Below are 24,706 nucleotides of genomic sequence, written 5' to 3'. Positions count from 1 at the left end.
AGTACTACTAATAGAAAACACATCCAACAAGATGTTTGAGAAAAATGTGTATGATATATTTATAATGTTTCTGGCCTCTGATACAGCAATATTTGAACTACTTTTTAAACTCTTTACTGGACATTAAATTTGTAGGTTATATTGTTGCATATTCTTAAGATTCTTGAGGTATATACATGTAAGACTGCAAGAGGAGAACATAAATGCAATAGGACTTAGATAATATTCTATATTTAATAAAAATAACGTGACATTTCTTTCTGTCCCATTTTACACAGTAGGATATTTTTACTTTCAGTTTTCTTTTCCAAAAATACTTCTTTGAATGGACTGCAACCTCTAGAACATCTTTCTCTTTTATGTGGTGATAAAACTAACACAAAGATGACATCACTTTGAGTTGATTCCCTGCTCTTAGCGGGCCCACAATTACTCTGATTCTCTTTTTTAAAAAAATATTTATTTATTTATTGGCCGCATCCTGTGGCTTGAGGGATCTTAGTTCCCGGACCAGGAATTGAACTCAGGCATAGAGTCCTAACCACTGGACTGCCAGGGGACTCCCTACTCTGATTATTGGTGTCATTCCAATGTGAAGACATAAAGCTAAATATCCTCCCACCTAAAGCCTTTCAGCATGGGTTTTACTAACTAGCAACAACAAGCTTTTTGACTTGTAGGAATTCGTATCTGGCTCTCCAAAACAGGTTTGTTTTGTAGACCAACTATTTGTCAATCAGGTCTTTGCATCTATAAACTTATATGCTGCTATCGGTGCCCAAGATGTTCATCATTTTTGAACATTCCCGAAGCACATTCCAGTGTTAACTTATCATCGTAAGTTAAAGCTCCCTTGCTCAGGGAGAATGGTTTTAAAGCATAAAGTTGTGAAATCACAGTTGGATTCCAAATAGTTACATGTTTAGGAAAGAAACAGAATGTCCCATTTAATTTGCCCCTTCCTGGTGACATTTTGAATTCCAAAGCAGTCTTATTTCAAAAAATGAGTCATTGTTTTGCTGTATGAGTTTTTGTCACAACTATCTCCATAGTGTTTTCTTTTCCAGAATATCATATAGTTGGAATCATGCAATATGTAGCCTTTTCAGGCTGGCTTCTTCACTTAGTGCTGCATTTAAGGTTCCTCAGTGTCTTTTCATGGCTTGATAGCTCATTTCTTCTTAGCACTGAATAATATTCCATTATCCAGAGGTACCACAGTTTATCCATTCCCCTACTCAAGGACATCTTGGTTGCTTCCAAGTTTTGCCACTTATGAATAAAGTTGCTGTACACGTCCACGTACAGGTTTTTAAAATGGCAACATGGTGACATACGTTTCTTTTTTTCTTCCTTTCTTTCAAGTGTTCCAGCTTTATTGAGACATAATAGACGTACAACATTGTGTAAGGTTAAGGTGTACAACATGATTTGATACACATATATATTGCAAAATGATTACCACAATAAGTTAGTTAACACCTCCATCACCTCACATAGTTACCTGTGTGTGTGTGTGTATGTGGTGAGAACATTTAAGATCTACTCTCTTAGCAACTTTCAAGTATACAGTACAGGATTGTTAACTATAGTCACCATGCTGTATGTTACATCCCCAGGACATATTCATCTTGTATCTGGAAGTTTGTACCCTTTGGCCAACATCTCTCCATTTCCCCCACCCCTCAGTCCTGGCAACCACCATTCTACTCTCTATGAGTTCCATGTTTTTAGGTTCCACATATAAATCATGGGATCATGCAGTATTTGTCTTTCTCTGTCTGACTCTTTCAGTTACTATAATACCCTCAAGGTCCATCCATGTTTTCTCAAATGGCAGGATTTCCTTCTTTTTTTATGGCTGAATAATGTGTATGTATATATCACATTTAACTGATATATGTATTTGTAATATATATGTTTTATAAATATATACAGATATATTTATAATATGTATATATCTCACATTTTCTTTATCCATATATTGGTCAATGAACACTTTGGTTGCTTCCATGTCTTGCCTATTGTGAATAATGCTGCAATGCACATGGGAGTGCAGATATCTCTTTGAGATACTGATTTCATTTCCTTAGAGATAGTGATTTCTTTTGCTTTGGATATATAGCCAGAAGTATGATTGCTGGATCATATGGTAGCTCTATTTTTAATTCTTTGAGGAAACTCCATGCTGTGTTCCATAGTGGCTGCACCAGTTTACATTCCCACCAGTAGTGCACAGTTTTCTTCACATCCTCACCAGCCTTTGATAGCTCTTGTCTTTGTGGTAATAGCCATTCTAGGGGTGAGGTGATAACTCATTATGGTTTTGATTTGCATTTCCCTGATAATTAGTAATGTTGAACACCTTTTCATGTACCTGTTGGCCATTTATATGACTTTGCAAAAATGTCTATTCAGATCCTCAGCTCATTTTTCTTTTTAAGATGCTAGTTATTTTTTTAAATTAATTAATTAATTAATTTTTGGCTGCATTGGATCTTCGTTGCTGCTCACGGGCTTTCTCTAGTTGCAGCAAGCGGAGGCGACTCTTCGTTGCGGTGCACAGACTTCTCATTGCGGTGGCTTCTCTTGTTGCGGAACACGGGCTCTAGGTGCACAGGCTTCAGTAGTTGTGGCATGCGGGCTCAGTAGTTGTGGCTCACAGGCTCAATAGTTGTGGCTCATGGGCTCTAGAGCACAGGCTCAGTAGTTGTGGCGCACGGGCTTAGTTGCTCCGCGGCATGTGGGATCTTCCCCGACCAGGGCTCGAACCCGTGTCCCCTGCATTGGCAGGCAGATTCTTAACCACTGCACCACCAGGGAAGTCCTCATTTTCTTTTCTGTTGTTTTTCTAATCTCTATTTCATTTATTTCTCCTCTGATCTTTGTTATTTCCTTCCTTCTGCTGACTTTGCACTTAGTTTGTTCTTCTTTTTCTAATTCCTTGAGGTGAAAAGTTAGGTCATTTATCTAAGATTTTTAAAAAATGTAGGCACTTATAGCTATATTAGTGCCTGACATTAAGCTTTTGATTGTCAAGGCATCCATTTCAAAAAACATCCATCTTGAATAAACATCTTGGCAGCTGTATGACACAACTACTAGCAAAATAGTCAGATAAGGAATTAGGCCACCCCCTACCCATGAAGGTCCCTCTTTCATAAAGCCCTGGGTAACCTGGATAACTGACCATTTGAGTGATCCTGCTTCTCCCTTCCTATGCCCTAATTCCTGCTCTTAAGCTTTATTTATTTATTGGCTGCACTGTGCGGCATGCGGGATTTTAGTTCACCCAACCAGGGATCGAATCTGTGCCCCTTGCTGTGGAAGTGCAGAGTCTTAACCACTGGACAGCCAGGAAAGTCCCTCTTTTTTTTTTTTTTTAACGTCTTTATTGGAGTATAATTGCTTTACAATGGTGTGTTAGTTTCTGCTGTATAACAAAGTGAATTAGCTATACATATACATATATCCCCATATCTCCTCCCTCTTATGTCTCCCTCCCACCCTCCCTATCCCACTCCTCTAGGTGGACACAAAGCACCGAGCTGATCTCCCTGTGCTATGTGGCTGCTTCCCACTAGCTATCTATTTTACGTTTGGTAGTGCATATATGTCCATGCCACTCCCTCACTTTGTCCCAGCTTACCATTCCCCCCCTCTCCCGTGTCCTCAAGTCCATTCTCTATGTCTGCATCTTTATTCCGGCCTGCCCCCAGGTTCTTCAGAACCATTTTTTTTTTTTAGAAGGAATGTCCCTCTTAAGCTTTATGTTAACCAATAACGTGAGCCTACAAAACTCTAGATACACCAATCTTGGATCCTAATAAAGACAGAGTCCTAGGTCTGTTCTCTCTCTCTCTCTCTCTTTCTTTCTTTCTACCTCTGAACTCACTGTGTAGTCCCTGGGTATGCTGTGCTCCAGGACCTGTGAATAATAAATGTTGTTCCTCAAATTCCCTGATGGTTTTTTCCTGCAGTCATAATAAGAACCAAGGGCTGCTCCAGCCACAACATTGGCTGGAGAAATGTGTGTGTGGCTCCCTAAGAGTAATATGGGCCAGGGTGAGTGCCTCAGGTGTACCTAGCTGATAGCATAATTCAAGTCATGATTATGCAACCAATTTTGATGTGCAGGTTTTTTCCCCACCACCAAGTGTTTCTGACACCAGCTGTGTGTACTACAATTCAACTCAGTTCTGACACTATCTACCTGGAGATAGCATCAGATCCCACAGGATAAGGGCTTGGTCTTATAAGGCTGCCCATCTCCCACTTCAAATGCCAATCAGAAGTCTAGTTTGTTACCTGTGCTTCTGATTGGTCAGCTATAGATCAGAGGTTCCTATGATTCCCCTCCTCAGGTTCAGTTAATTTTCTAGGGCGACTCACAGAACTCAGAGAAACATTTAAATTAGTAGATTGCCAGCTTATTATAAAAGGATATAACTAAGGAACAGCCAGAGGGAAGAGATGCATAGATAAGTTATGGGGAAAGGGCTTGGAGCTTCCGTGCCCTCTCCCAGTTTGCCACTCTCTCAGCACTTCCAAATGTTCACCAACCTGGAAGCTCTCCAAACCCGTCCTTTTGGGTTTTGATTGGAGGCTTCATTACATAGGAATGATTCATTAAATCATTGGCTGTTGGTGATCAATTCAACTTCCAGCTCCTCTCCCTTCCCTGGAGGTCAAGGAGGATGGGACTGAAAGTTCCAACCCTCCAATAACATGGTTGGTTCCCCTGGCAACCATCCCTCATCCTTAGGTGTGGTGGAGAAGTCACCTCATTAACAGACTCAGGTGTGGTTGAATGGGTTTTTCAATGAATATTAACACACCTTTATGGCTCTTACAACTTAGAAAATTCCAAGGATTTTAGGAGCTCTGTGCCAGAAATAAGACAAAGGCCAAATTTACATTTCTTATTATAAAACACAATATCACAAAGTCCAGTATTTCCTTATTGATTTTCTGTCTGGATGATCTGTCCATTGTGAAAGTGGGGGTATTGAAGTCCCCTACTGTTATTGAATTGTTGTCTATTTTTTCCTTCAGATCTGTTAGTATTTGTTTTAATATTTATTAAACATTTAGTATTTACTTGATATTTAATATTTAGGTGCTCCAATGTTGGGTGCATATATATTTACAGGTGTTATATCCTCTTGATAAATTGACCCCTTTATCATTATATAATGTCCTTCTTTGTCTCTTGTTACATTATTTGACTTAAAGGCTATTTTGTCTGATATAAGTGTAGCTACCCCTACTCACTTTTGGTCTTCATTTGCATGGAATATGTTGTCTCATCCCTTCACTTTGGGCCTATGTGTGTTCTGAAAGCTAAAGTGAGTTTCTTGTAGGAAGCATATAGTTTGAATCTTTTTTTTTTTAATTCATACTACCACTCTATGTCTTTTGATTGGAGAATTTAATCCATTTGTATTTAAAGTAATTATTGATAGGTGATGCCATCAATATGGCCTTACTAATGCCATTTTTTTTTTTAATAAGCAAAAGCAAGTTTATTTGGGAATAGCCATTGGAATTGCAATTCAGGAAATGCAAGTTATGGCAGACCATAGACTAATGCTGTCTTAATAATTGTTTCTGGCTATTTGTAGTTTTTTCCCCTCTATTGCTGTTTTCCTTTGTGAATTGATGATTTTCTGTAGTAGTGTGCTTTGATTCCCTTCTCTTTATCTTGTGTGTATCTACTATAGGTTTTGTTTTATGTTTACCCTGTGGCTTCCTTGAAACATCTTACGTAACAGTCTATTTTAAGCTGACAACAACTTAACTTTGATCACAAACAAAAAATCTACCCTTTACTCTCCTCCATTTTATGTTTTTGGTGTTACAATTTACATCTCTTTATATTGTGTATCCATTAATAACTTATTGTAGCAGTAGCTAGCTATTTCTTAGTACTTTTTTAAAAAATTAATTAATTAATTAATTTATATTTTTGGCTGTGTTGGGTCTTCGTTTCTGTGTGAGGGCTTTCTCCAGTTGCGGCAAGCGGGGGCCACTCCTCATCGCGGTGCGTGGGCCTCTCACCATCGCGGCCCCTCGTGTTGCGGAGCACAGGCCCCAGACGCGCAGGCTCAGTAGTTGTGGCTCACGGGCCCAGTTGCTCCGCGGCACGTGGGATCCTCCCGGACCAGGGCTCGAACCCGTGTCCCCTGCATTGGCAGGCAGATTCTCAACCACTGTGCCACCAGGGAAGCCCCTTAGTACTTTTTTTCTTTAACCTTCGTATTAGGGTTAAGTGGTTGACACACCATCACATTACAGTTTTAGAGTATTTGAATATGACTATATACTTACCTTTACTAGTGTATTTTACATTTTCATATTTTTTAAAAGGAATTCCTTTATTTTTTTAAAAATTATTTAATTATTTATTTTTGGCTGTGTTGGGTCTTCGTTTCTGTGCAAGGGCTTTCTCTAGTTGCGGCAAGCGGGGGCCACTCTTCATCGTGGTGCACGGGCCTCTCACTATCGCGGCCTCTCTTGTTGCGGAGCACAAGCTCCAAACACGCAGGCTCAGTAGTTGTGGCTCACGGGCCTAGTTGCTCCGCGGCATGTGGGATCTTCCCAGACCAGGGCTCGAACCCGTGTCCCCTGCATTGGCAGGCAGATTCTCAACCACTGCGCCACCAGGGAAGCCCTTCATATGTTTTTATATTACTAATTAGCATCCTTTTGTTTCAGCTTGAAGAACTCATTTCAGAACTTTTGGTTAGAAAGGTCTAGTGCTCTGAACTCCTTCAGCTTTTCTTTGTTTGGGGAAGTCTTATTTAGCTTTCATTTTTGAAGGACAACTTTTCTGGGCAAAATATTCTTGGTGGCAGTGTTTTTCTTTCAGTGCTTTGAACGTATCATCCCGTTTTATCCTGGCCTGCAAGGTTTCTACTGAGAAATCTGCTGATAGCCTAGGCAGTGGATAAGTTACCTTGTATGAGAGAAAATTCTCCTTTTCTGCTTTTTTTCTTTTTATTTATTTTTGGCTGCGTTGGGTCTTCATTGCTGCGCGCTGGCTTTCTCTAGTTGCGGCGAGCAGGGGCTACTCTTCGTTGTGGAGCACGGGCTCTAGAGCACAGGCTCAGTAGTTGTGGTGCACGGGCTCAGTAGCTGTGGCTTGTGGGCTCTAGAGCGCAGGATCAGTAGCTGTGGCACACGGGCTTAGTTGCTCTGCGGCATGTGGGATCATCCCGGACCAGGGCTCGAACCCCTGTCCCCTGCACTGGCAGGCGGATTCTTAACCACTGTGCCACCAGGGAAGCCCTGTTACATTGTTATTGATCTTGTGAAAGAATTCCAATCTAAAATAGAACCAGAGGATATAAAGTGGAGAATCTCACACACATGCCCTCAGGAAGACAAAACTTAAGGACTAAGAGACTGATTTCCAGTAAAATTCCTGATTTACAGAAAATGATAGCATTGAAATTTTCTCAGATGATGTAGGATTGATCAGAGGTTGTCTCATATTGACTTTGGAAAGTTTTGTCAGAGGCGTGAATGGGAGATGACCCAGGAGATGTCAAGGTTGATCTCACAAAGTGGGCTGAATTGAGCTTTGTTTGTGTGACTGGATCGATTTTGTCTGCTTAGGAAATCTTCCTAAGGCTGGTGGTCTCTGTTTTTTATTTTAACTGACTAACTGAACTGTCCTCTCTTTACATTCCCTGCCCATAAATACAACCTGCCCCAAACCCTGAATGGACTTGCCTGTAGCTTGCTACAGTTTGCTTGTCCTGAATTGCAATTCCTCTAACTATTCCTGAATAAACTCATGTTTTGGAACTTGCCTCAGTTTACCTCTTTATTTAGGTGAACAATCTCTAGCACTTATCTTTGGTTCTATCTTAGTATTTCCATCTCTCTGCTTGCATTGGCCATCTTGCATGTTGTTGTCGACTGAAAAAAAATGCAAAACCTAAAAGTTGAGAATTATGTTTCATTCAGCAGACATACTAAGGACTTAAGCCCAGGAGACAACCTTTCAGAAAGCTCTGAGGGACTGTTCTGAAGAGGTAAGGAGGAGCCAGGATATGTAGGAGTTTTTGCAAAAAAAATCCCATGTAGTTGGAACATCAAAAGATTACTCTTGTTTCTGTAAATCTAACACCTCTCTAAAAAAATAAAGTCTATTAATTTAAAAAAGATTACTGTTAATTAAAGAAAAGCAGACATTTCAAGTTAATGAATTTAGTGCTTTTGTATATGGGAAGATACAAGAGTCTGGGATTATTGAAATTATTCCTTTGAATAATTAACTATCTATGGCCACCTTAACTATCTATGGCCAGTATCCTGTTTTTCTCCATCCTGAATCCCACCGTTGGAGATGGCTGCAGAGACTGAAGCCTCGATGGCCTCAACATCCTTTGTTTACTGAAATGGCAGGCGACATTCTTTGTCCACACTATTTTATCTATCAAAGCCCTTACTGCATTTATCATAGCTGTTTTAAATTCCTGGTCTGACAGTTCCCACATCCCTGTCATGTCTGGTTCTGATACTTGCTCTCTCTCTTCCAATTGTGTTTTTTGCTTTTTAGTATATCTTGTAATTTTTTCTTTTCTTTTATTTTCTTTTTGGCTGCGCCCGTGAGGCCTGAGGGATCTTTGTTCCCGGACCAGAGATCAAACCCGCACCCCCTGCAGTGGAAGCACAGAGTCTTAACGACTGGACCACCAGGGAATTCCCTCTTGTAATTTTTTCTTAGCCAGACATAATGTACTGGGTAAAAGGGACTACGGTAAATAGGGCTTCAGTCATGTGGTGGTGAGGTGTGGGGGGATGGGGAAGTAATTCATAGAGCTGAGAGTAGGTCTCAGTGTTTTAGTGAGCCTGAGCCCCTAGACTGTGAACTCCCTTAGGCGGGAGACAATGGCTAGAGCTGACTGGAGCTGGGTATTTCCCTTTCCCCAGGTCAGCTGGACTGCTAATAACCCGGCAGGTTAGGCTCTGGTCAACTAGTTTCCCCTGATGGCAGGCTTTGTGAAGAATAACAGAGTGCTCTGTCATTTATCAGATGGTCCCTTTTCCCTTCTCGCTGCCAGAAGCACAAGGAGATTTTTCTGATATTTTCTGTCAAGCTTCTGGAAGTGAATCTCAAAAAATTGTGGCGGCTCCGCTATGACTGGGTCTCCTTGGAGTTTTTATTTATTTATTTATTTATTTATTTTTGGCTGTGTTGGGTCTTCGTTTCTGTGCGAGGGCTTTCTCTAGTTGCGGCGAGCGGGGGCCACTCCTCATCGCGGTGCGCGGGCCTCTCACGATCGTGGCCTCTCTTGTTGCAGAGCACAGGCACAGGCTCCAGACGTGCAGGCTCAGTAGTTGTGGCTCACGGGCCCAGTTGCTCCGTGGCATGTGGGATCTTCCCAGACCAGGGCTCGAACCTGTGTCCCCTGCATTAGCAGGCAGATTCTCAACCACTGCGCCACCAGGGAAGCCCCAGGGAAGCCCCTCCTTGGAGTTTTAAATTGTCACACTTGTCCACACTGAGCCTCCAGCAACTCATCAGTTACAGTTCAGGTTTTCCTATTTTGGCACTGGTTCCGGCAGCAGTTTCTGCTGATGAGTCTCCGCTCTGATAAGCTGTGACTCCCTGTATTCACCTGTTTGTCTCCCCAGTCTTGGGGGTAGTGGTTTGTCCTTCCAGATCCCAGAAGAGTTATGGATGTTTCAGTCTGTTTATCTTTTTATTTGTTAGGACAGAGTCGTGACTTCCAAACTTACATGCAGAAACTGGAAAACCCAACTTGTTTTCAAATGACAGCTTTATTAAGACATATTTCACATACTATAAAATTCCCCACTTAAAGTGATGAATCGATGGTTTTAGTACATTCATAGATGTGTGCAACCATCACTGCTTAGTGTAATGATTTCAAGGCTCACTTACATTGTAGCATGAATCAGTACTTCATTCCTTTTTATGGCTGAATAATATTCCATTGTATGGATGGACTGCATTTAGTTTTTCCATTCATTAGTTGATGGACAGTTGGGCTGTTTTCATCTTTTGGCTATTATGAATGATAATTGTCCTTAGTTTCAGCTGTGGGCAGACCCAGGATACCCTCCTAGAGCCTCCCTGGTTGGGAGGGTGACCTAGAAAAATTTTTGTGTGACACAGGGCTGGGGATGAACCCAGAATGCCCTTCACCAGTTTCCCTCTTTAAAAAACTTTCTGGGAGATTCTCCACATATTCAGGCCCCATGCCAGACTATGGCCAGGCCTAGGATTCCCTTCTCAGGCTTTCTTGCATAGCCTGGGCCAGTCCTAGCCTCCAGTGGGAGACTTAGAAAAATTTTGGGGAAGCCTATCCAACAATTGGGCCCCACCTCGACTGCCACTAAGCCCAGGGCACCTTCCCAGGTTATCACAGGCTGGCCTGTGCTGGTGGCTGCTACTGGAGGGGGACTTAGAAATATTTTTTGGTGGCTCCTTTGACTATCAGCGTCCATGTAGGACTGCAGCTGTGCCCAGGCGACTTCTCCACGACCCTCTGAGTGTGGCTGCATGTTCATTTTCACAATTACAATTACGGTCATTTTCATTTGTTCTAATTTGATGTTAGTTTTGCATGATTGTGTGACTCTTCCTTTTCACAAACAATACATTGGTTCATCTTCATTTGTTCTAAGTCTCTAAGTCAAAATAATATTTTAGTTTTGTGAGCTCTTTATAACTCAGAGCATGTGTGATGCATAATTTCATGGGTCAACCTGGCTAGGCTACGGTACCTAGATATTTGGTCAAACACTAGTTTAGACGTTGCTGTGAAGATATTTTTTAGATGTAATTAACATTTAGATCAGTAGACTTCAAGTAAAGTAGACTATCCTCCATAATGTGAGTGGGCTGCATCCAATCAGTTGAAGGACTTAAGAGAAAAAAGACTGACCTCCCCCAGGGAAGAAGGAATTCTGTCTCCAGACTGCCTTTGGACTCAAGCTACAACATCAACTCTTCCCTGAGTCTTCTGCCTGCCAGACTGCCCTGCAGATTTTGTACCTGTCAACCTCCACAATCATGTGAACCAATACCTCAACGTCAGTCAATCTCTCTCTCTCTGTATGTATGTATGTATGTATGTATGTATGTATCTATCTATCTGTCTATCTATCTATCTGTCTATCTATCTCTCTATCATCTATGTAGATAGGTATGGATCTATCTTTACATGCATGCATCTTATTGGTTTTCTTTCTCTAGAGAAGTCTAATACAGCACATTTTCTCAAATAATGCATTGATTCTTCTTCATTTATTCTAAACTGAAATAACACAGTATTTTTTTTTTTTGCACTATGTGACTCTGAGCTTGTTTCATTGTTGCTTAGCTGCACTGTGATTTGCTCTAACCTGAAAGGAGAACTTTGTTTGGAGAGCACTGTTTAACTTAGCACATTTCCACAAAAAAGGCCTTGATCTTCATGTGCTTAACTTGAAATAAGGCGTTACTCCTCAGAATGTGACTGTGAACTAGTTTCTACAAATTCTACTGGAATAAAGGGTGTAATTTTTTTCTTCTAACCATTGACAGCATTCAAACTCCCCTTTCCCCTTCTGCCTCACGCATGTGCTTGCTGATCAGGTAAACTGGCATGGTTTAATGGATATATTACTTTGCCAAGCACCCTGTAATGGGCTGAATGGTGCTCTCCCCGTACTTCCACTAGGAGATATGTCCAAGTCCTAATCCCTGGAACCTGTGAGTGTGACCTTATTTGGAAAAAGGGTCTTTGCAGATGTAATTAACACAAGGATCTTGAGATGAGATCATCTTGGATTTAGGGTAGGCCCTAAATCCAATGACAAGTATTAGAGATACACAGAGAAGAGAAGAGGATGAGGCCATGTAAAGATGGAGGCAGAGTGATGCAGCCACAAGCCAAGGAATGCCAGAAGCTGGAAGAAACAAGAAAGGATTTTCCCTCGGAGTCTGTGTAGGGAGCACAGCCCTGTTGACAGCTTGGTTTCAGACTTCTGGCCTCCAGAACTGTGAAAGAATAAAGTTCTGTTCTTTTAAGCCACACAGTTTGTGGTAATTTTTTTTTCTTTTTATAAATTTATTTATTTATTTATTTATTTTTGGCTGCGTTGGGTCTTCGTTGCTGCACGCGGGCTTTCTCTAGTTGCAGCGAGCAGGGGCGACTCTTCGTTGTGGTGAGTGGGCTTCTCATTATGGTGGCTTCTCTTGTTGCGGGGCATGGGCTCTAGGCACACGGGCTTCAGTAGCTGTGGCATGTGGGCTCAGTAGTTGTGGCTCGCGGGCTCTAGAGTGCAGGCTCAGTAGTTGTGGCGCACGGGCTTAGTTGCTCCGTGGCATGTGGGATCTTCCCAGACCAGGGCTCGAACCTGTGTCCCCTGCATTGGCAGGCAGATTCTTAACCACTGCACCACGAAGGAAGTCCCTGTTTTTTTTTTTTAAATATGCTTGGCTCCTTATTTATTTATTAAAAAAATATTTATTTGGTTGTGTTGAGTCTTAGTTGTGGCAGGTGGGCTCCTTAGTTGCGGCTCGCCGGCTGCTTAGTTGCCACTCACCAGCTCTTAGTTGTGGCACATGGGCTCCTTAGTTGCAGCAGGTGGGCTCCTGTAGTGGTGGCTCAAGAGCTCCCTAGTTGCGGCTTGCCGGCTCCTTACTTGCGGCACATGGGCTCCTTAGTGTGGCAGGTGGGCTCCTTTAGTTGCGGTGCGAGGGCTCCTTAGTTGTGGCACGCATGTGGGATCTAGTTCCCTGACCAGGGATCGAACCTGGGCCCCCTGCATTGGGAACATGGAGTCTTAACCACTGTGCCACCAGGGAAGTCCCAGTTTGTGGTACTTTGTGATGGTAGCCATCCATCCAGTATATATATATATACTGGCTCCTTCCCTACCTCTTTGGAGCAGTTTACTCAGAGCTATTGAGTGGCTGTCTCCTGGGTTATAGTCATCAGTCTCAGTCCTATAGAAATTACTCAGTAATTTAAGTCCTGAATTGTGACTTAAGTCACAAGTCTTGTGACTTAAGTCACAGGTCTCATATTGTGTGTTTCTCTTGAAGTTGATATGACCTGGACAGCATCATATGGTCTCTAATTACAGGGCTGCATGGCCCCCTTCAACTGGTTCAGCAGCCACCATTAAAGAGATGCTAGATGGCAAGAAGTGCTCCTTGTTCATGGGGTGCACACCAACACCCAGGGCTTTGCGTTTCAAGGCAACAAACACTACTACTGAGGTCATCCCAGCTTTTTAGAATTTTTAAGGCTACCCACCTTCCCCACCACCACAGGAATGTTGTGGCGCCCACTTGCTGGAGGTGCCCCTGAAAACATTTTCAAGTCTCTCTCCAATAGCCCTGAGAGGCCACACCAGGCTTGGCTGCAGTAAATTCCCCATGGGCTCCAGGTCATACGTTGACCACCCCCATTCCTGGGGGTTGATGGCAGTTATGTCCCTCCTTGGGGCTTTCAAGACAATCAGTGCCCTATAATAGATGCCTCTGATGGATGCTCTCTGCTTGGTGCCTCCAATGGATGCAGTGACTCTGTGCTCTCCTGGGCAGGGCCTAGGATGCCCCAGAGTACGTGGACATTGGGGCTGCTCTTCCTGCTATGCCTGAGGGCCGCATGCACCCCCTCCCACCACCCTATCCCTGCTTCTGCTCTCTCTGATGTGGCTTCAGTGAGTTAGTCATCCCTGACCCTTTGTGTCTCTTGTGCTCAGCCCTCCCTGGGGCAGGAGAATCATCCTGTTGTCACCTGCACTGCCCTTCACAGCCCCGGGAGCTCCAGGCCATCCATCAGGCGCCCTCACCGAGGGTCTTTCTTGCTCTCAGGGTCCCACCAATCCCCGCTATGTGGTGTGTGAGAGGAGATCCCCACCTTGACAGGTGGCAGCAGGACCTCGAGAGCATGTCCCACTGTGAGAGGGGCTGAGGAGAGCACTGCGAGATCACTGTATCAGTCTAGACAGTGAATGGTCCTGTTGGGCTGAGCTAAGATGCTCGCCGGCTTAGAGTCCTGATGCTGCTTGGCGTGAATATTTGCACCCAAAATTTCCAAGGGAGGCCAGGAGAGGGACCAGGCGTGTGTCATATTTTTTGTTGTCCATGACATTCCTGCAGCTGCTGCATAAGACAACTCCCCAGGCCTGCATGAAGCATGGGGGGTTTGGCCTAGCTTGATGGATACAGCACATTTCATGCTTTGATGCCAGGAATTGCCTGACTTCCCCTACACTCTCTTCCCCCACCTCATCCCCCAAACTGGGCCCACCCAGGACTGCTTGGGACTTGGGTCCCCTCCGTGACTGCCCTAGCCTGTTCCCTGCAACCAGAGTGGAACTTTGAAAGATGTTGGGGAGTACCTCCTAAAATTGGGCACAATGCAGGCCTGAAACAGTGCTGGAAACAACCTCCCTGGCTGCCCTGTCCAAACCAGGCTGGTTCCTGCCACAGGAACGGGGTTTAGGGATATTCTGTGGGAGAACTTCCAATGATGGGCCCTATACGAGACTATAGCTGGGCCAGGAATGCCCCCTCTGGACCTCCCAAGCTGGCCTGAGCCAGGTCCCTTCACTGGAGGGAGACTTTGAATGTTTCTGGGAGGTTCCTCTGATGCCCAGTGCCCAAGCAATAGGTGGCCAAGCTCAGGACACTTTCCTGCCTCCTGACTGGGCAGGGCCAGGTCCCTCCTTCAGAATGGGATTTAGGAAGATTTTTTGGGGTTGCCTCCTACCACTAGGACCTGTGTGGGGCTGCGGCTGGAGCCAGAGGCACCCTCCTGGATTTCCCTCACTGGTTTGAGCTGATCCCCACTGTGGAAGGAGACAAAATATTTTGAGAGGTTTATCTGGTGACTGGGCCCCCACGGGACACTCCTTGGGCCTCAGTGTCTGGTTTGGGCTGGTCCAGGTCTCAGGAGAGAGACGTAGAAGACTTTTCAGGAGGTGTTCCCAATGACCAGGGCCCATGGGGAACCAAGGTTCGGCTCTGGGCACATTCCTGGGCTCCTGGCCTGTGCTGATGTGCCCATTCTAGAGGGTATGGAAGTAATCAAAGACCACCCAAATGAGAACAACAGAGGCTGCTTATTCAGAGCTTGCTAGAGCCAGGGGGTCAGCTGCATTTGGCAGACTCAAAGGCAGGCAGTGGAGAGGGAGAATTTTATTGTGGAGAAGGGAAGACTCAGGTGTGCCCATCGGAGGCTGTTGGTTTGAGGAAGCCAGGGGTGGCTGATGAGAAGCAGGTGTCCTATGCGATTTGTTGGGGGGCATATTTGGCTTTTGGGGGGCAAATATTAGGGAAGCTGCAGTCATCAATCAAGTCTTGACTCTCTGGACCAATTGCTGCAGAGTTTGTAAGTCAGAGATCCCTTGTCATGTATGGTCTGGCCTTTATCCTTTTTTTTTTTAAGATTTAATTTTATTTATTTTTGGCTGCGTTGGGTCTTCGTTGCTGCGCGTGGGCTTTCTCTAGTCGTGGTGAGCGGTGGCTACTCTTTGTTGCGGTGCACGGGTTTCTCATTGCGGTGGCTTCTCTTGTTGCGGAGCACGGGCTCTAGGCGTGCAGGCTTCAGTAGTTGTGGCACGTGGGCTCTAGAGCGCAGGCTCAGTAGTTGTGGTGCATGGGCTTCGTTGCTCTGCAGCATGTGGAATCTTCCCGGACCAGGGCTCGAACCTGTGTCCCCTGCATTGGCAGGCGGATTCTTACCCACTGCGTCACCAGGGAAGTCCCTGGCCTTTATCCTTTTGTACAGTCCACCTTTCAAGAGTGATTTGAAAATCTTTTGGGAGGCATATCTAACAATTAAGATCTGCCTGGGACTTTGGTCAGGCCCAAGGCCTTCTCCCCAGACTTCTGTGACTGGCTGGTCCTCACCATGAAAGGGGGATTGAAAGGCATTTCTGTGAGGTGAACGTGATGAATGGTGCTCATGTGGGGTCCCATGTTGGCACAGGATGCTCCCTGGATGGCTCTGGATAGTTGCCTCCTCTGGAGAGAGACAGAAAGATTTGGTGGGGGGGTGCTTTTTCAACAACTGGGCCCCATGTGGGATGCTGCCAGGCCCTGGGCACCTTCTCAGGGCATTCTCCCCATCCCAAGTCAGTGCCCTTCCTCTGGAGGGGGAATTGAAAATGTTTTTTAAAAATTTATTTATTTATTTTAAAATACACATAACATAAAATTTATAATCCTAATAATTTAAAAACAGTTCAGTAGTGTTAAGTGTATGAAACAGGGCAATTGTTCTGCCTATGAGAGCTCTGGAATCCATAATTAACTGAGACTTGACCTGTGACTTATACCCTGATCCATGACAACATATGTACAAAGACTGATTTTGCTGAGAAGGCTGAAAAAAATACTACTGTAATTTAACTGATTTATTTTGTAAGACTCTTTACTTATAGTGAACCACATTTTGGTGTAATACTGGTATAATTAATAAGGTAAATTTGATTTTACTATTAAACTGATATCAGTGATCAAATTTATTGGGAGTATGAATTAAAACCCCCGCAGGCTGTTCTTCTGAGGAAAGCTGATTGGCTAGAGAAAGAACAGATTTTGTTAATAATCAGTTAACTGTTTCATTACATCAGTCTATCGATACTTTTCATAAAGTTCATATTTAATAATGGAAGGAGGTAAAAGAGTTGTCATGTTTGTACTTGGTTATGAATAAGTCTGTGTTGCAATATTTGGTAAACTGAAATGTTTCTTTCAAGCAATATCTATCCTTCATTGCAAGATACAAATAATTAGTAATATCTTTCTACTTCTTTTGTTCTATAAATGTTGAATGATTCAGAAGGAAGGATAATAACAGTGATTTGTAATTCAGAATGCTTGACTAATGGTCAGAGGCTTGGCCCATGTAAGTACAGGTCTAATCTCAAGTACTCTGTTTCAACCCTGGTTTATCTTTGAAACACCAGTGTCTTGGTTCTGACTCTTGGCAAAAACGGAATGAAATGTGGCTAGCTAGTGATTGATATAGATCTGTGCTAGGGTCTGCAAAACATGAGGGTGCAGCCTTAGCAGTTTACCAGTATTGGTTTTAGAAAACGTACAGATTGATGGTTTGCAGTTGGTTTCAGTTATGTTCTTTGATTTCTACTGTTGAGACCGGTTATGCAACCTGCCTTTGGTGGTGTGCTCAGAAAGGCATTACAAACTCTTCCTCAGATGAGGCTGTGGCTCCACTGAGACCAAGATATCTCACACAATTTTGGTGATTCATGATCTGAAGATGAAATATGTTCTGTGAGACTGAGAAAGGACCCTGTGGGTTACTACTGGATGTCTCAGGTCTCTCTGATGTTGGTCTGTGCCTTATTTTTCCTGCTATAACATATAATGTCTTTAAGTTTCACCCATGTTTTAGCATGTGTCAGAATTTCATTAATTTTTAAGGCTGAATAATATTCCATTGTATGGCTATACCACATTTGTTAATTCATTCATCAATCGCTTGGGTTGCTTCTCCTTTTTGGCTATTTTGAGCAATGCTGCTATGAACGTGGATGTACAGATATCTCTTTGAAATCTTGTATTTAATTCTTTTGGCCATATACACAAAGGGAAATTGCTGGCTCACATGGTAATTATATTTTTATTTTTCTGAGAAACTGCCAGACTGTTTTTCATAGTGGCTGCACTATTTTACCTTCCTACCAGCAGTGCGGGAACGTTCCAATATCTCTGTTTCCTCACGAACACTTGTTATTTTCTGTTGTTTTTTTTTTTTTGATAGCAGCCATCCTAGTGGGTGTGCAGTGATATCTCATTGTGGTTTTGATTTGTATTTCCATAATGATTAGTAATGTTGAGCTTCTTTTTATATGGTTGTTGGTCATTTGTAACATCATCTTTGGAGAAATGTCTATTCAAGTCTTTTGTCAATATTTAAATCAAGTTATTTGGTTTTTTTGTTGTTGAGCTATAGGAGTTCTTTATATATTCTGGATATTAAACTCATCAAATATATGATTTGCAAATATTTCTCTCTTTCTGTGGGTTGCATTTTCACTCCATTGATTATATTCTTTGATGCACAAAAGTTTAAAATTTTGATGTAGTCCAATTTACCTATTTTAATTTTTGTTGCTTATGTTTTAGTGTCATATCCAAGAAATCATTGCTAAATATAATGTCATGAACATTTTCAACTATGTTTTCTTCTAAGAGCTTAATAATTTTAGGTCTCCTGTTTAGTTCTTTGATCCATTTTGAGTTAATTTTTATATTTGGTGTTAGGTAAGGGTTCAACTTCATTCTTTTGCATGTGAAGATCTAGATTTTCTAGCACCATTTGTTGAAAAGACTGTCCTTTTCACTATTGAATGGCCTTGGCACCCTTGTTAAAAATCACTTGACCATATATGTGAGAGTTTATCTCTGAGCTCTCTATTCTATTCCGTTGGTCTACATGTCTTTTTAAATTCCAGTACCACATTGTTTTGATTACTATAGCTTTGTAATAAGTTTTAAAATCAGGAAATGTGAATTCTCCAAATGCTTGGCCCTGCTGTGGCTCCTCATGGGACTCAGTTGCTGGATGTGCTTCCTAAAATTTCTTCTAAGTTCACCTTTGTGGAGATGGCTAGAGGCCCAAGAAGAGTACCCTAACACTGCCATGAGACCACATGGGGCATGGTTGCTACATGTACATGTTGAAATTTTTTCTAGTTCTCCCTTCAGAAGAGGTACTATCCCAAGTCAGCCACTTCAGCCTTCCCAGGCCAAGATTATGAGGGGAATTGGGATGAGGCCAGGTAAGTGGCAGAGCTCTTGCCCTGACACAAGGACCTGGAATAGGACTATTCCTGCTCAAGATGGCTATTGGGAGTTTACTGGCTTTTGCCTTTATGTGGCTCCTCCAGAGCTGTGGGTGTCCCTGGAATGGAATTGAATCTGGCCTTTATGGCCTGAGTCAGAGTTTCAGGAGGCTGGCAATGATGGCAGGGTTGTTCTGCTATGCCTAATGTGGTTGTGGCAAACTTCTTGGTGTTGAACTCTTTTGTTCTTGCAGCTGTCCATGTAAGTCAGGTCACGATGTTCCTGTAACCCCCCAACAAGACAAATGCTATTCTCTGTTCTGCAACTTTTTATCTCTGTATGAATGGACTCTTAAGGGTTAGAGCCCTGAGAATAGACTATCCTGTATACTTAAGGCTATAGGCAACATTCAAAAAGTGCAGAGCCAGCATGACTAAGCACAGGCAACAAGGCACAAAGTTTAAAGTAAAGAGGAACAGATCTAATATGGAGTCAGAGTTGTTCTTCCCTGTTACAACACCTCCTACTTTCCTTACTGGAAAGTCAGCCTGATTTAAATTCTTCTGAATTGGATGGACCTTTAATAGATGTCCCAATAAATGTCTGGGCCACACAGGCAAATGAATTTGCATTGCTACTATTGATATATGAAGTGACTGTATATGTTATCTGGAAGAAAAATTAACTTTTCCATTAGTAGACTAATATGGTGTACATATTAAAAAACAAACAAACAAACAAGCATTTTCTGAATAATGAACACATTGCCCATATTTATCAATCATGTATTAGAAAACTGCCTGGAGAGTACTTGTCTCTCACTGTCCTACTTCACTCTCTAGGTCTCCACTATAGACTCTTTTTCAAACTGTGTGTTGCTCTTATTAACCCTTACTTTTTCAGCATGCTGAGCACAAACCAAACCCTCCCTTATGCCTGTTTACTAAACACTGGTCAGGTTAACTAATCAATCTGACTGTTGGTTATATCAAATCTAGATAGAGCAAAAGAACCAGAACTGGTCTTCATTCCTGCTGATTGAACACCTGGTGGACTAAAGTAGAAAATATGGATGAATGACAAGCTATGGTATTCAAGACTGAAAAATAATCACTGCATTATTTTCTTCTGGTGAGTTATTTGGGGCCCAGACCGCCTGTGTAGAAGTTCAAGGACCGGCCCTTGACCAGATAAAGACAATTAATGAAAAATATTCTCTTTGCGTTGAAAACAAACATGACCTTGGAACTTCCCTTGGTGACATACTAGGAAAATATTGTAACAAACTCTGTAGATTCCACAAGTGGCAACTTCAAACCTCTCTGGGAGATTGTAAACGACTCTAGCACTACCCTTTTTGGTACAGATGTCTGCCAAATCACCAAATGATTTGGATCCTGCACAAGCCACTCTTTGTACACTCTGTACAGTGGTATTTTTAAAAAATAATTAATTGATTAATTAATTATATTATTTTTGGCTGCGTTGGGTCTTGATTGCTGCACTCGGGCTTTATATAGTTGTGGCGAGCGGGGGCTACTCTTCATTGCGGTGGGCGAGCTTCTCATTGTGGTGGCTTCTCTTGTCACGGAGCACGGGCTCCAGGTGCGTGGGCTTTAGTAGTTGTGGCTCATGGGTTCTAGAGCGCAGGCTCAGTAGTTGTGGCGCGTGGGCTTAGTTGCTCCGCGGCATGTGGGATCTTCCCGGACCAGGGCTCGAACTCGTGTCCCCTGCATTGGCAGGTGGATTCTTAGCCACTGTGCCACCAGGGAAGCCCTGTACAGTGGGTATTTTAACTGTTCCCCTGAATAAGCTACCAAATACCACAAACTATTGTTGATGGATTTGTCCTTTTGTCAATATACAATCTCCTAGTTTGTCTTATTTAAGAAATTAACCTGAGTTTCTACGTTGTCTGAGATTAGGATTGCCACCTCAGCATTCTTTTGTTTACTATTTATATAGAATCTATTTCCATCCTCTCATTTTTATCCTACTTGTGTCTTGGATCTAAAGTGTGTTTCTTGTAGATGCTATGTAGTTAAATTACATTTTTTAAAAAAATTATTGTCTCTCTCTGCCTTTTAATTGGAAATTAATTGTTTTTATTTTGGTAGTGTACCATTTAATTCTCTTCTCACTTATTTTAGTTATTTTCTTAATGGCTACCCTGAGGGTCAAAACTAACACCTTAAACTTAGAATAATCTAGTTTGAATTAGTATCAACATAGTTTCTATAGTATAAGAAACTATGTAATACTGCCAAATGTAAAATAGCTAGCTAGTGGGAAGCAGCTGCATAGCACAGGGAGATCAGCTCGGTGCTTTGTGACCGCCTAGAGGGGTGGGAAAAGGAGAGTGGGAGGGAGAGGCAAGAGGAAGGGGATATGGGGATATATGTATACGTATAGCTGATTCACTTTGTTATACAGCCTAAACTAACACAACATTGTAAAGCAATTATACTCCAATAAAGATGTTTAAAAAAACCTATGTATTAAACATATATCTTTTATATTCTTACTGTCACAACTCTACCTTTATATACTTGTGTCTATTAACATAGATTTATGTTAAAGTTTTACTCATTTGACTTTTAAATAATATAGGAAAAAAAGAGAACCTATGAACCTAAATACAATCATACTGGCTTTTATATTTATCTACATAGTTTCCTTTACGAGCATTTATTCTTCATATGACACTGAGTAGTTCTCAAGTGACATTTTTTTCAGCTTGCAGGGTTCCCTTTAGCTTTTCTTGTCAGTGAGATCTGCTAATGATTATCTCCCTCAACTTTTGCTTATCTTTGGAACATCTTTATCATTCATATTTAAAGATAGTTTTACTATATGTAGAGCCCGGTTTGAAATATTTTTTTCTCTTAGTACTTTAAATATGGCATTCAAATCAGGCTTTTCAGTGCATCCTGTCCTTTGTCATTGCTAATGAGAAATAAGCTGCTAATCTTATTGATGAACAATTATATGTGACAATTAGTTTTTCACTTGCTGCTTCAGATTCTGCTTTTGTCTTTGTATTTTGACTGTTTGATGATAATATGTCCTGGCTTTGATTTCCTAGTTTATCCTAATTAGAGTCCATTGACCCTTTAGATATGGAGATTCATATCTTTTACCAAATTAGAACATTTTCAGCTGTTATTACTGCAAGTATTATTTTTCTCCTTTCTCCTCTCTTTTAGGCTGAAAATACATGAACATGATGGTTCTAGGGAACAGCAAGATGCCCCTCAGGTGGGATGCACAAGTTCCATAATTTATTTGCCAGCAGAGGGCATGCCCACCACATATATGGTTGTTCAGGCATAGGAAGTAATGATGATGCAGGCTAGAATAGTAAGGATATTCAATGAGTGATCAGTGAGTGATTAACATAACATCTTCAATTCAGTTGGATCAGTGTCCACAGGAGCTTGATAATGACCAGGACATCAAAAAGAAAATAATCCATACAGCAGTGGTCACATAGAGGCCAAACAATGGACAGTGAAGCCTGAAGGAGAGTTGGCAAGCCCTGTAAACAAGGACATGGCTACAAGAAGGTGACAGATCTGTTGGTGCATGATTGTAGCAGAGTGGAGGGACCAGCAGATGACAACATAATGGTCAACAACCAATACAGTAAAAAGCACACACTCCATGGAGCCAAAAGCCAAAGCCACAGAATACTGAACAATGCAGATTATGTAGCTGATATTCTTAACTTAACTTCTCTATAAGCTTACCATTATCTGAGGAACAATGCAGTTAGTAAAACACATGTCCAAAATTGAGAGGTTTGGGAAGAAGAAGTACATTGGGGTGTGGCGCCTGCTATCCAGGAGGGAAGTTAAGATGATGGCTGCATTGCCTGTGAGTGTCATCACGTAGAACCCAGAAACAAAGAAAGGATGAACTCAACCTGGGGATACTCTGAGAAGTCAACTAAGATAATGTCTTCTCCTGAGCTGACATTATTTTCACCATCTGCTTATTTCATAGCAACTGAAATAGAATCAAGTATTTTCTCTATATTGCCAAAACAGATGGACAAAAATTAGTCAATTTTTACATAATAGTCCCTACTAATTCATAGGTTTTTCTAACAATTCCAAACAATGAGAACTCAAATTTCCTGATGTATAAAATAATGTAAATGATTTAAATGTAAATCCAAAGCCACAAAGAATGCAAAAACTAGATGGAAGTAGCCTAAAAGCACATTAAGGTCTTTTAGGTGCTTCACTTGATCCCATTAATTAAATATTTATCTAGGAAGCCTACAGTTTCTATTTCACTTAGATATCCACTCTTAATTGGTACACTCTTGATTAGTGTAGGAACAATGAGAGAAAAAAATCAAGTGATAATAAAAATGAAACGAAAACTGAGATATGGTAGTTGATGTGATAAATTAATTCCCCCTGGCATGGAATATGATGATACAATAGTGACTGTGATATTAAAATAAGCAGTGAGTGTTGGACCAAACTGACACAGCCACAATGATAAAATTTTTGTATATAGTTTCAATTGGTTTCATGACACCAATAAGGTAATTTTTTCTTGTTTCCCTCACAAATACTAGTTTGCTTTATATTCTGTTGACATAAAACAAATAGATGACTAGTTGTTTCTTTAGCAAACATGGGGTTATTCAAGATCAAGAAAAAACTGCATTTCCAGATTTGCAACCATGGCGAGACATGTGCATGTCCCCAACAAAAAATGGAGAGGAGAACTGTTTCAAATAGGGGCAAATGAAGTTGAGATAGCTCTAGTAAACAGAGTCCATTGGAAAAATTAAGAGTACAGTAGCTTTTCATTGGGTAAGTTGTGACAGTTTCTTATTGGCTGAGCTCTTGAAGGAAGGAAGAGGAAGTCTTTTTCGTTTTGGGCTCTGTTATTGTTATAAGGTGTGAAAACTTCCCTGTCTGACATCCAGACTATCTTAAGTGAGATTTCCTTTTATTATTTTTTGACAATTTCTCCCTTTTGATCAAGATTGTTCTCTGAAAGCATCACTGATTGAGAGTCAGGTTTTCTGGTTCCAGTGACTTTTAATCCCTCAATGCAAAGAAGGACATTCCTGGATGTACTGTCCTACATCAAATGGAAATTGCACAGATTTGAAACCTATTGACGTTCACATCTGAATCACAGGGAGTTGTACGAAGGAGAACCTGAAGTACTTATTACGTGAAGTCCCTAAGTTAAGATTACAGAGATTGGTGATCATCTTTAGCATTGTGTCATCATCAAAGAGGAACTTCCAACAGACATGGTCTATATATCTTGGGAAAGCTATCTCATCAGATGTCAGCTGCTTCAGTTCTGGGAAATCTTTACTTTCAGGTCAACAGATGGCTGTCAGTTTGAGTCAAAGTTTTGTGCTTTCTTTAGGTGTGTTTGTGAATACAAGAGTCTATTTCCTGAAATTTGGTGACACAAAGGTTGGTTATCAGTACCTGATAGAGGCCTTACAAGTGAGTTTGAAGATAGTCCTTCTGGAGCAGCTGTCCCCAACTTTTTTGGCACCAGGGACTGTTTCGTGGAAGACAATTTTTCCGCGGACGGATCGGGGGCAGGGGGATGGTTCAGGCGGTAATGCGAGTGATGGGGAACGTCAGATGAATCTTCGCTTGCTCACCCACCCGCCGCTCACCCCCTGCTCTTTTGCCTGGTTCCTAACAGGTTGCAGACCGGTACTGGTCTGTGGCCCGGGAGTTGGGCACCCCTGTTCTGGAGGTTTCATTTCTAAAATCCCCAAATATCCAGGTTGCAAGTGTGAGGCTTAAGATCTTTGTCTTCCATGAGTGCACTGTGAAAAGATCGCTTTACCAAAACATGCTTACTTTTAGTAGAAGAAATTAGGACTTCACAATATTGTAGTACCTCTCCATTTAT

At 41.9% G+C, this 24,706-nt stretch overlaps 1 pseudogene across 1 annotated transcript; it reads right to left on the bottom strand.

The window, feature by feature from the left end:
- Positions 1-14,759: 14,759 nt before the first annotated feature.
- On the bottom strand, positions 14,760-24,648 carry LOC309623516 (olfactory receptor 2G6-like; annotated as a pseudogene). The gene is made up of 2 exons: positions 24,641-24,648; positions 14,760-22,767 (listed from the first exon to the last, which is right to left on the bottom strand). The product of its transcript is annotated as an olfactory receptor 2G6-like (transcript).
- Between the last annotated feature and the right edge of the window lie 58 nt (positions 24,649-24,706).

This window comes from Balaenoptera borealis (genome assembly GCF_965194805.1).
Source record: "Balaenoptera borealis genome assembly, chromosome: 2".
Lineage (NCBI taxonomy): Eukaryota > Metazoa > Chordata > Mammalia > Artiodactyla > Balaenopteridae > Balaenoptera > Balaenoptera borealis.
The sequence above is the reverse complement of the archived record's forward strand: the minus strand, read 5'-3'. Positions and strand labels throughout refer to the sequence as shown.